At 34.6% G+C, this 12,091-nt stretch overlaps 1 long non-coding RNA gene across 8 annotated transcripts in view; it reads right to left on the reverse strand.

Annotated features, from left to right (window-relative positions):
- The window catches only part of LOC140683919 (uncharacterized), a 41,880-nt gene that overhangs the window by 24,895 nt on the left and 4,894 nt on the right, over window positions 1–12,091 (reverse strand). For 6 of the 8 annotated variants that reach the window (XR_012055558.1, XR_012055555.1, XR_012055557.1 and 3 more), the window contains exons 2-3: window positions 6,647–12,003; window positions 5,840–5,932 (exon numbers count right to left, since the gene is read on the reverse strand). This is a non-coding gene — a long non-coding RNA (uncharacterized lncRNA). The remainder of the gene's footprint in view (window positions 1–5,839; window positions 5,933–6,646; window positions 12,004–12,091) is intronic. The other 2 variants (XR_012055554.1, XR_012055552.1) reach the window with 2 other exon arrangements.

Here is a 12,091-nt window from a genome sequence, read left to right on the forward strand (position 1 = left end):
AAATTTTTATGGTAATCCTTTTTCCTTGATTGGCAATGCCAAGACATCAGCATCTTTTAAAAAAAGAAATAAGAAACTACTCTATATTCCATGCATCCTAGTGTTTCGATCTATATAAAGAATTCACTAAGTTTATTATGCCATCTACTTGATTTGAAGGGGGAGGAATTAATGAAATGACAAAATCTAGTAAGGCATGTCTCAAAAACTTAATGATTAAATTACTTGTTCTGTCACTGCAATGATAACATTTGAAAAAGTCTTTACTGAGATAGGAGAACAGATTTCTTATCACAGAAATCTATCTGTGGGGAAAGTATAGATTTGCTCTAATCTATATTCAATCTATTCTTTCACAACTAGAAAAACAAAGTCCATCTATAAAAGAATTCTTCAAAAACAGAAGGTAACAGGAAAGACAGTCATTCCCAAAGCAGTAGCTACTTCTGGTCATTCAGGCTCAGCATAAAATTAATTCTCAGCAGAATTTAACACTACCCTGAAAAGATTAGAGAGCATTTTATATATATGTATATGTAAGACTTATACAGCAATGATTTGGATGTTCTTTCTTTCTTTGACATTATTAGGGTCATTTGTAAGGCCTTTGGTCTTATGATGGAAAAGGAGGGAGTTTTCTACTGCCATCTGTTGATGAATTAGGAATAGAATTGAAGTCTACAGGAGAACAAGCTTGTTCCTACTCTTCTTTGGTGAGCAAGAGGAATTGAGGCTTGGAAAAAAGTCAGTCTGCATTAGCTTTCCCTAGGAAGCCCTCCAGGACTCATCAGAACAGCATGCAAACTCTCAATGCCGTGGAAAGAAAGAAAAGTTTCTGTTCTATGGTTAGAGCTCAAAGGTCATGTGATTGATCCCATCTTGCCACTGAAAATTTTGTGAGGAAACGATACAGATGTGATTGTAGGAAGCTATCTTTGCAATAAAAGAGCACTGTGTTAAACTGGCAGAAGGCAGCTACAGAAAACCTAATTATGGCTGTTAAAATCCATTCTGACATATCCTGAAGATTTGAGAAGACAACCTAAAGGTGCACTGGATTGAAACCCTGTTTCAAACATGAATAGTGTCTCACATTTGCTGCATTGGAAAAAGATAAAGCAGCCATGCATATTCAAACTCAATACTTAAAGGACAGTTATTCCAGTGGATTAAGAACATTGTTTGATAGATAGTTTTTGCAAAACACACAGAATGAGTATGTCTACATTTGTATTTGTTACCAATTCTGGACAGAAATATGGTAAGATTATTACTGCAGCCAGTGGGGGGAAGGTATTTTTTTAAACATATATCTTTAATATTTGATTTTTGCAGAGAATTAGAGAAATATTTTCTGTATTAAAATCTAATTTATAAGAGAGCACAATTTCTAGAAGAAGCCTAATAAATTTACTTTTGCTGCTTGATTTTAGCAGCAAGTCAGCTTCTGTAACATTTTCTTCAGTACTCACTGTATCTTGACTTAAAATTCATTGGTATTTCTACATTGCTAGGAAGGATTTTGTTAATAGTCCATTTCTTTAGCCTTTCTGAAAAAAAAAAAAGTTGTATGTAAACCTTTTTAAAAATTTAAAATTAACTGATGATAGTAGAAATCTGCCCCAAGTACCAGTTTAATAGATGTAAGATAGTTGAAAAAGTTGATATTTAACTTCAACTGTTCATTAATAGAATGAAGTATATTGTGTTATTCTTGAGGGAAGTTTATTAGTTTCTGTTCTGCTCTCTGCTTCACTGGTGATGTGACACCTATCTCCAGACTTATTGGCTGGGAACCGATGATTCAGAAAACTCATGGGGTGGTAAGTGCTCTTATAAACAATTAACTGATTTGCTCCTGGGAAACTTCTTCACACCCAGTTGTCAAACCTTTGCAAGGCTTATAGAAAACTAGGTTTAATCAGTGAAAGAAAAAATTAATCTGAAATTAAAATTTAAATTCTCTTCCTGAAACTCAAGTACTTCACATAAAACACAGAGGACTGGTAATTTTGAATCTGAGTGATCACTCATTCTGTACTGCAAGCTGAATACTGATGCCCTTGTAAACTGCTCACACCTTGTGAAGACCTCACCAATAATGCACTACCAAGAGACTTAGTCACCTAAGTATAGCTCAGGTCTCCTGGATAACACAACGTGCCAACACCAAGCTACAACTAGCATCAGGAAAATGAGTTATATGGCAAGGGATGTTGGCTTATTTAACCTATTTTACTGTGAGCAGAGAGAAAAATCACTGGTACTGGGCTTTTCTGGATACTGTGTTGTCTTCTTCTCCACCATTTCTCTTTTTTTCACACTGCTGTACTTGACCATCTTCTTTCCTTCAGTTTGCTACTGCTGGCAATGCCACTCTGGGCACACAGCGTCAGTTAATACATTTATTGGACTGTACTCTGTTCTGTGCTTTACCTTTAATACTGACACATCTCTCCAGAGAGAGCAACCCTGCTCATTGGGAAACACTGATCTGTTGGGCTAAAGTGCAATTACTGTTTTACAGCACATTAACCAGTGGCTGATGCATTCTTCTGGAGCATTCTCCATATAACTTACTGGATTCTTTTATGCAATGATGGTATTTGTCTCTGGCTTATATGTCATTAAGTACCTGCATCTGAATGAATATTAGAAGTTAACAGGCCTAAAGAAGGCATTTAATTTTTCTAAGGCTCTTAAAGGAAAGCTGAATTTAGATGTCCTTGCAAAGGCCAAGTAGGGCTCCATGAAATTTCTTTCAGATAACCTGATAGAAAGATACAAGTAATAGCTTTTGATTTTGAAATTCAAACACAAATCCTACAGTAAAATATAGTTATTTAATTTGTTTCATTATTTTTCTTCAGGATGATTTTTCTTAAAAAATTTGCCTAATGACGGGTCTTCCTAAAATAGAAGCTACATTTCTTTGCAATGTCAAATTCTTTATTTGTCTAACAACTACAGCAGTGAACAGCCCAAATTTGATCCATATTTGATGCTTTTCATTACTGTATGTGAGAGGCATAGTCTTGCAATGTTTTCCTTATTTCTCCTACCACTGCCTCCACAACACAGTAACCTTCACACTGGATGAGAATAGCTGGATACAGCTTCCTGCATGGCTTCTCAATTGCTCAATTTAGTTGGCCAGATGGGGTTTCTATGGAGAAACGTGAAGGCTAAGTGTGCCCCTGCAGAGCTCTTGGCTCCTGCTGACTCAGCAAGTTAAGGATACAATCAAATAGTACAACTTCCACCTCTTTTCTCCCCTTCTTTATAACCCTTTCTATTTTTCCTTCTTCCACTCATCCAGGACTGTGTCTGTACTACCATTTCAGGTGACGCTTTTTTCCCCAATTAGGATCTGCAGTATCTTGCAATTAAGGTAGTCTTTACCAGTCTCACTCTAAGTTCCTACAGGGAAACTGTGAAGTCATAGAGACTACAGAGAAGCATGAAGCTTTAGCAGACACACAAAGCAGCAGCTGTGTGTGTAGATAATATGAAATGGTAGGACCGAGCTCTTCAGCCAGGAATGGAGGATAGTGCAGTGTCTGCACATTGTCTCTGTGTGAGTATCAGAAAGAGGCATCAGTTGGTTTCTGCTCTTACTGAGACTAGGAAGGCATTAAGAGCAGGAGCAGCAGCTGAGATATAATTTTTTTTTTCCAGAGAAGCCTTAAAATAGACTAAGTGAGGGCACATATTGAGGGAAATGAGATTTAAGCTGCATTATAAATGGAAATGTCTTCAAATGGCATAATTTTGAAAATGTGCTGAGGCACCAGTCCTTTTAAAAGTCATGGGAACATAGTCATTAACCACACTAAAGTAGAGGAACGTCCCATAATACAAGCTTACATTTGCAACTGATTGACTTTAGAATGCCTTATATTGGCACATAAATATTTTTATGAAGGAGAGACATCGCTGGGAAACAAAACACTGAAGAAAGCCAGTCAGTAAAACTAAACACCTTATCAAGAACAGGCTACCAGCAAGTGAGATTTTGACCACAATATACTTGTACATCAAATATGAGAGTTTGCCTCTCCAACATTCCTCTTTAAAATGGAAATATGCCCTCAGTTTTAGAAAGGTATGTTCTATTCTTCAAAATTATATCTCAAGGTCAAAAAAAAAAAAAAAACCAGCCACAGGATGGGAATAGTTTTGTCCCCGCCCAACTTACAACCAGATTTAATGAAGATTCACTGAAATAAATATTCTGTTGTAATTATAAGGCATAAACTGAATATTTAGAAGTTTTCTTTTCCCTTTATATACAGCAAAATTGAAACAGCATTTCAAGATTGGGCATTTCACTTTTGCCAAGAGTTCTTTTTATTTTTTTGAATTAGCAAGTCTAAGTGACAGGAGCCTTGAATGGTTATGATGAGGGCACGTGTAGTGAGAAAACACTACTACATGGGCTGCTCTCCATCTCAGACCTTAAATTTCCATGAATGATGTTTGCATTCTTCTACACTCATTTAGTTGGCATCTAATCCTTTTTTATTAAAAATGAAAGTATTTTCTAAATCCTATTCCTGCTTTTGAAATACATATAAAAGGCAAAAAATCAACATAAATTATTTACTCCAAGTCTTTCTATTGATGAATCTGAGCAAATTGACCATTTTGTAGGTATTATTGATAAATAATTCTGGTGTCCTATTGGCAATTCTTGTGTTCTATGAAATTTTACAGCAGCAGCTATTTCTTAAATATTTTCTTTTTATAATCAAGTGACCATATATATATATATATATAAACCCAATTTTTATGGTATGACTTTCTTCCATTTCCCTCAAGTGGAAATCAAAAGAAATAGTTTATTTCCTTTCTGAAGTTTACTGACCTATTTCATCAAGGTGCTTTTTTTCCTACCAGATTATACAGCATAGTGGACATGAAGCTTCTCGAATTTGAAAAGGTGGAAGTTTTGCTGTAACCTAATACACTATTTAATCGAATATATGACTTTAAATAAGTTTTCTGAACTGCTAATATGTTTTATGTTATATATTCATTTGAGAAAACCAGAGATATCCCTGAGTGAAGGAAACTTATCCCTGTCTTTTCTTTAACAGAAAAGTTTACAGAACAATATTTAGTTATTGTATCTGTTGCCTCTCTGACCTGACCCCTTCCTTTCATGGAATACATTTCATGTCTGAATCTTCTTTCTTTCAAGTCTTTCCACTAAATTACATTCCATCTGTGAATCCTACAAAGCCTTAATCATGCCTTCTAACAAATGTTATCACACTTATATAGCAAAAGATGCCCAGAGAGAATCATAGAACATTTGGGAGCTTCTACCATCTGTGCATCTCCCACTTATGCTTATTCAAGAGTTTTTCCCCCCACCCCAGTTCCTTTTTCTCCAAAATGTTGCATACTTAAGTACTTTTCCTTTTGTAGAGATAGCGATCTGTGCTGTCCTCTGTCTGCAACAGAAATTACTATATGCCACAAAAATATGTTAAAAGGATATTTTTAGGGTCAAAAATTAACTGTTCATTTCATAGCTAGAAAATTATGACATTAAGCTTTAGGTGTAATCATAGTTCCTGTACAAGTACTGGTACTTGTGAAGTCTGACATAGTCTTTCATTACAGCCATATTCTTCTCCTCAAGATCCCTGCTTGCTGCCTTGTACAGAACTGACCTTCTCTGATGTTAAATCAAGGCAAAATCCAGGGTTTTATAGTGTTCAAATGTTTTGTTTTGAAGCTGGAGACTGACATCCACTTATAGATAGAATTCCCCCATGATATCACAGAAGAAAACATTTTGATTGTGATTTCACTGTATCTGAGTTCTTACCTGAAATCATGAGACTGTTTCACTGAAGAGTGAACGTTTCCAAACATACTTTATGTCACTGAGAGGTAATAATTCTGTGTGCTGGATTCTGTTCTAACAGTGGGTAATAAGGCCATGAGACAAATACCAAACATGAACAAAAAATTTCTTAGTTAACTACAACCGTATATATTTCTTCTGTGTAAATAAATAAAAAAAGATATTATTGTATTCAATTGTTTTCTTTATTTATTTGATTTTTTTCATTTGCTCTTTCTTTCTTCTCGCTTTCTTTCTCTCTCTCATTTCCTTCCTTCCTTCCTTCCTTCCTACCTTCCTTTCTTCCTCCTTCCCTCCCTCCTCCCTCCCTCCCTCCCTTTCTTTTCCTTTCTTTTTTCCTAATTTAATTTAATTTAATTTAATTTGATTTGATTTGATTTTATTCCAAATTTAAATTCAGTGCAGAAAGAATACATGAACATGTCATTAGATTGTAATCAGTGAAGTAAGGATATGATGAAAGTATTCTGATATTTTCTGACTTCTGAGGGCTATATCGACTACAGTATTAATATCTGGAAATATTAATATTGCTCTTGGGTTTTTTTTTGCTGTGTTATTTCCCAGCCAAAACGGAAAAAAAAAAAGCCCTGAAAAAAGAGCAAAAGTTAAGTTATACATTTTCTTATTGATACGTACATGGTTGGTCATTAGCAAAAGTCTTTGCAGTTTGAAATAAATATATACAATGTTACAATTGTTTAGAGAGAGAATGGATGGGATAATTTTACAGCAAATTTCACAGCTATTTTTTGACACCACTGATACCTGGAACAGTCAATAGCATTTCTTCATCTTTTTCTCTCTGTCTTTCAGATCTAATTTTCATCCCTCTGTGTTCAAACATGGAAGCTTCCTGCTACCATTGTTATGTCCCAGAAGAGGCCACATAATACAAGATTATTGTAGTTTCTGGACAAAGAGATTAAACTGTCAATAGAATATTAATTAAGCACATGTTGGGCTACGTAAAATGCAAATAAAGTATTTGAGGAACTTATTCTCTAAAAATGTCAAGTCCTTACCACTCTTATGTAAATGTAGTTTTCTAGTGCAATGCAATTTCAACAAATATGCATGGATAGATTTTTATATTCGGACAAAAAACTGCCAAAAGCTAGCTTCTTAAAAACTCAAGTTCATAGTGAAATGTATAAAAATACTGAAAATATTTAAATAAGATTGCCTATAAATTTAATCATGGGTAAATCTAGCTTCATTATCAGATATCATTGAATCAGTCTGAAGTTTTCAAAAATTTAAATATAGATGTGGACTTGTAAAGAAGTTATATGCTAAAACTCAGTAAAGTAATAAGTAAGCAAAAAAGAGGATATATTATTTGAAGTGTCATGAAGTGATAATAGTTATCATTCTTACTTATAACTTTCAGAGGAATAATAATACCAAGTTAATAACTTCTTCCAAGAATGACACAAGATGAAAACTAAAAATCTAAGAAAGTTTTCTTATCAATACTTTGTGTTCATAAACTTTTTTAAACTGTAGTAAATTAAATATATCCTCCTTACACTATGAGTCATGCAATGCCCCTTGGGGGGAAAAAAAAATTAGTACAGAAATGCTAAAATTATTTTAAAAGAAAAACAGAAGTTAATAAATAAAGTTCTTGTAACTTAAGAAGTAGTTGTGTTGATGCATTAAAATTGGAACTCCATCAGCTTTCTGAAATCTGTTTTTTCTCATTTCTGCTTTATAAATTTTTAATTGTATTTGTTCACAAAATTTAAAACAAACCTAAACACTTCTTATCTTCACTTCTCTATTATTCGATTTCTAATCTTTTCATACTAATCTATCTCTCCAAACTTTTCTGAGGTATTTGATACAAGACTCTTCATAGAATGTTGTTCATCAAGGACTTTATATATATATGTGTGTATATATATATATATATATATATATATATATATATATATAAATATACACTTTCTCAGTATTCAGCTTGATAACACCTGGCCACTGGTAGTATCACTTGTCATTTGGATTGATTATTGACCTTCTGGATACCTTTGGTCTTTAAGTGCCAAACCCATGTTTTCAGTCTTTTAATCTTTTTTTTTTTTCCTTTATCTAGCTCTGTTCTTTGAAAATGCAAAGTTCCTTCTGGTCAGGTATGGCTTCTTTTATTCTGGAATGATCTACTTATCCTCACTTGCATTGCCATTCTTCTAATATGAAGCATTCAGACATTCAAAATAATGAATTTTCAGAAGATAACGTAAATGATATATAGGTAATACATAGCAAGACAGAAAAAAACCCATACAGAGGCAAAATAGGAAGATGTGTTCACAGCATTACACCTTGTACTCTTTGATAAAGTGGCAAATGTAAACCTTTAGCTCTTATTCAAAAATTACTAAAAAAGCATTGGCTCCACTTTTGCAGAATGTGCAATAAACATGAAGATAAGTAAAATTATAACTATTTACCTAGAGATACCCAAATAAATTGTGTACATTGTTTCAGGTCCCAACAAGGATTGTGATGTTGAAGTGATCAATGAAAGCAAAGTCATAGAAGAAAAATTATCACATCTGAAATGAAATGAATTCAAAGACTACAAAATATTCTAAGCCAATAGTCCAGATAACCTTCACTGCAGAATTCTGAAGACACTAATGCATATATCTGAAGAGACTAGAACAAGAATTTTTAGTAAGAATAACAGTTTAAAAAGGGAAAGAGAAGAGAAGAAATAAATAATGTTTCAATAAGATTTTTTGATGGGCTTAGAATGCAAAGTTTCAGAATAATTTTTGAAGCTAAGAATGATTATAAACCAAATCACAGAATCATTTAGGTTGGAAAAGACCTCTGAGATAATCAAGTCCAGCCTTTGACTGATCACCACCTTGTCAACTAGACCATGGTTCTAAATGTCACATCCAGCCATTTCTTGAACACTTCCATGAAGGGTGACTCCACCAGGTTCCTGGGCAGTGTATTCCAGAATTTAACAACCATTTCTGATGTCCAGCCGGAATCTCTACTGGCACAGCTTGACTGTATGTCCTCTTGTCCTGTTCCCAGCTTCCCGGGAGAAGAGGCTGAACCCCACCCAGCTGAAACCTTCCTCCAGGCAGTTGTAGAGAGCAGCAAGGTCTCCCTGAGCCTCCATTTCTGCAGGCTAAACAACCCCAGTCCTGTGCTCTCTCTCAGCCACTCCTCATAGGATTTACCCTCGAGACCCTGCCCCAGCTCCATTTCTCCAGGAATGCTCCAGCCCCTCAAGGTCTTTCATGTACTGAAGGACCCAGAACTGGATACAGTACCCAGGGTGTGGCCTCATCGGTGACAAGTGCAGAGGGACAGCCGCTTCCCTGGTCTGCCAGCCATACTATTCTTGATAAAAGAAGTACAGAGGTACAGAGAACAGAAGTAAAAAGCAAACTTAATATCCAAACATATTCCAGAGAAGATACTACCATATATCAATATCTTTAATAATTTATCTTCTATTCAAGGCAAGAAACCTCACATATCTGGACTTCAAAATAGTTTTTGACACAATCTGATATGAAAATAATTACTTAAGACTGAGAAGAAGATAAAGAATTGACTAATCAGGAGAGGACAACAATGTTAGGTGTTTCCATGATTAGATGGAAGCTTCTAAGGGGTTCTTTATGGGTTGCCTTGCCATAGAACTTCCTGATATTTAAGTTTAAAACTAGGTCATAAAAACTCAGAGCACACTGCTGAAATTTGCTGGTAAAACAAGTCTAAGAACAATCAAAATGATAAAAACAAACAAGAATCAGATGACTTGATGACTTCTATAACAGAAATGTGATTACATTTAATAGTGCAAAGAGCAATGTAACTAGATTTTCAGCTATAAACTGTGAGTTTATCAGCTGAAAATGACAGAGAAAAGAAAGATGTAGCCAATCTACTAAAGAAGGACTACTAGTCATCAAAACACAATGTAGCTGATACAGAGAATTAAACATAATAAATAAAGAGATTTAATAAAAAGATGTTTAACATTACCACATGAGAGTACATCTTCATGATGAAAACAATAAGCCATTTGTGTCCTTCATATTAAACAAGGATTCACTGAAAAACATCATTAAAAATTGAGTGGAGGGAGGTGAAGGGGAAGTTCATCAACACAATGTCAGGAATGCAGAACTTAGATTATGAAAGGAAATTGAAAAATCCTGTATTATTTTGCAGAAAAAAACCCAACCCTAAGATGAGAGAAATTCACTCTGTAAACATATGAATGGGTAAAAAGAGCCTGCAGATGTTTATAATGCTTTAAGATTAGTATCAACATTAGAATTTCACATACATATACAAACACATATTTTAAAGATATGCTTTTCATGCAACGTGACTTCTTGTACTAATGGAGGATAGGACTCGGTGCCCAAGAATGACAATTTATTCCGAGTCATAAAGATGATCTCTGGGGTCAGTGTTTTAGCGGCATTTATTTTGATTCAAATGCACATAATTTTCTTCTTCACTCATCTGCTTAAGATCTACATGAATGCTTTAAACATCATTCACTCACTAGGTGCCTAATGCACAACTTATTTAGTCAAAGTGCTTCCATTGACTTCTGTGTGCTTTGGATTAGGTTCTATATTCTTACCCATAGCCAGCTGCTGAAGGCTGCAGTTTTAATCACAATATTCATCTGCTTTTCTCTTTTCCCCATGATCTTAAGAGGAAAAGAAAGAGGTATACTTTGGCTTGCCCTGTCTCTTCTTTAATGTGCTTAGATTGCAGTTATTTCCTGCTGAGCACTGGATGAGGTTTAGTTTGTTGAAGAGCAACTTTTAATCATCTCACAGAATGAATGAACTAGAAGATATATCAGGTTTCTATCAGAAGATGAAAAATGTAGAAACTTATCAGAACCTCTCTTCCTCTAGATATATTGTAGGTCATAAAAACCCACTCTGTACAGTACTTATTATTCTTATAAAGGACACTAAAAATGTAATTATGCAAAGAATGATCACCAAGAAACTTTGCAAAACAGCTAAAGCAGACATAAAAGTATGACTACCTCTGCACAGTAAAAACTGCAAGTGAGACAATAGAAGATCAGATGATTTTGATGTCAGGCTATGTAATCTTCCTCACAGGAAGGGTGGTTACAACCCCTTCATTCTTATTTTGGACAGTTCAGAGAGCAGTGCAAAATAGTTTAGAAACACAGCTGATCAGGTGTGTACCACTGTTTAAAAGCCTAAATATATTTGGCTACTTCTGTTGGTTCTAAAATGATCTTGTTTTAGGGTGGTAGAACCAGGGCCTTCCTCAGCTTCTAATTGCTATTTTGGCTAAATACCAAAGCTGTTCACCAGACCTGTGCAATATAGGCATGGATATATAAGTTTATGTTTTAGTGTCTTCAGGGAAAGTTGCAAAGAATTCCACTTCTTCATACTTTCTCTTGCTCACCATTAACAGTTGATGGTAGCAGGTGAACAGCCCTTACTTTTTTCAGTGAATTGTCATGTCTCTGACAGGGTCAAACAATGAATTAAGGGAAGACTTTGTCTGCTTCTCCACTGTACAGCTGAATAAGGTTTATAGAAACATGACCTCTAAGGATTCTAATGATGCACTTTCCATATGAAAAGATGACAAGCCTAACATTATAAAATACCCAGTAAAGTAGTTTTAAACACTGCAGAACAAAGCCAAATAACCTGTCCAATAAGCAATCAACAGCTTGATCCCATTCTAAATTATTTTCCTTTCCACCATACTTATTCCCTTAATATAGAACAACTGTGTTCTATACAACTATTGCTCTTCTTTTTTTCTTCTGGAGAGCAGTAATTGTTTTGAAAAAGCATTCAGAAACATTAAAGCTCCCAACTAAGTGAGTATATGTGTAGATTTATAAATTTCATTTTAGATGTAGTCAATAACATATATTGACATTAACTTACAGAAAGGAATAGAGCTGCACAGCGTTCAGTTATTGATAACAGTGCTTGAATTATAATATCAAAGGTTCTTCTTCAGAACTTCTCGGGGTTACCATCTTGCTTGAGTATTTTATCTTCTGTTCAACAGGCAGCTGACACAGTACAATCATGAAGACATGCTAGATCTTCTATGATCTCCTGCATTATATTAAAAAAAATTAAAGCTGCACAGGATGCACTAAGAACATTAGACAAAAGATTTTATACTTTTGTGATTTTCATTCAA

The sequence above is a fragment of the Taeniopygia guttata genome, chromosome 4 (assembly GCF_048771995.1).
Source record: "Taeniopygia guttata chromosome 4, bTaeGut7.mat, whole genome shotgun sequence".
Classification (NCBI taxonomy): domain Eukaryota; kingdom Metazoa; phylum Chordata; class Aves; order Passeriformes; family Estrildidae; genus Taeniopygia; species Taeniopygia guttata.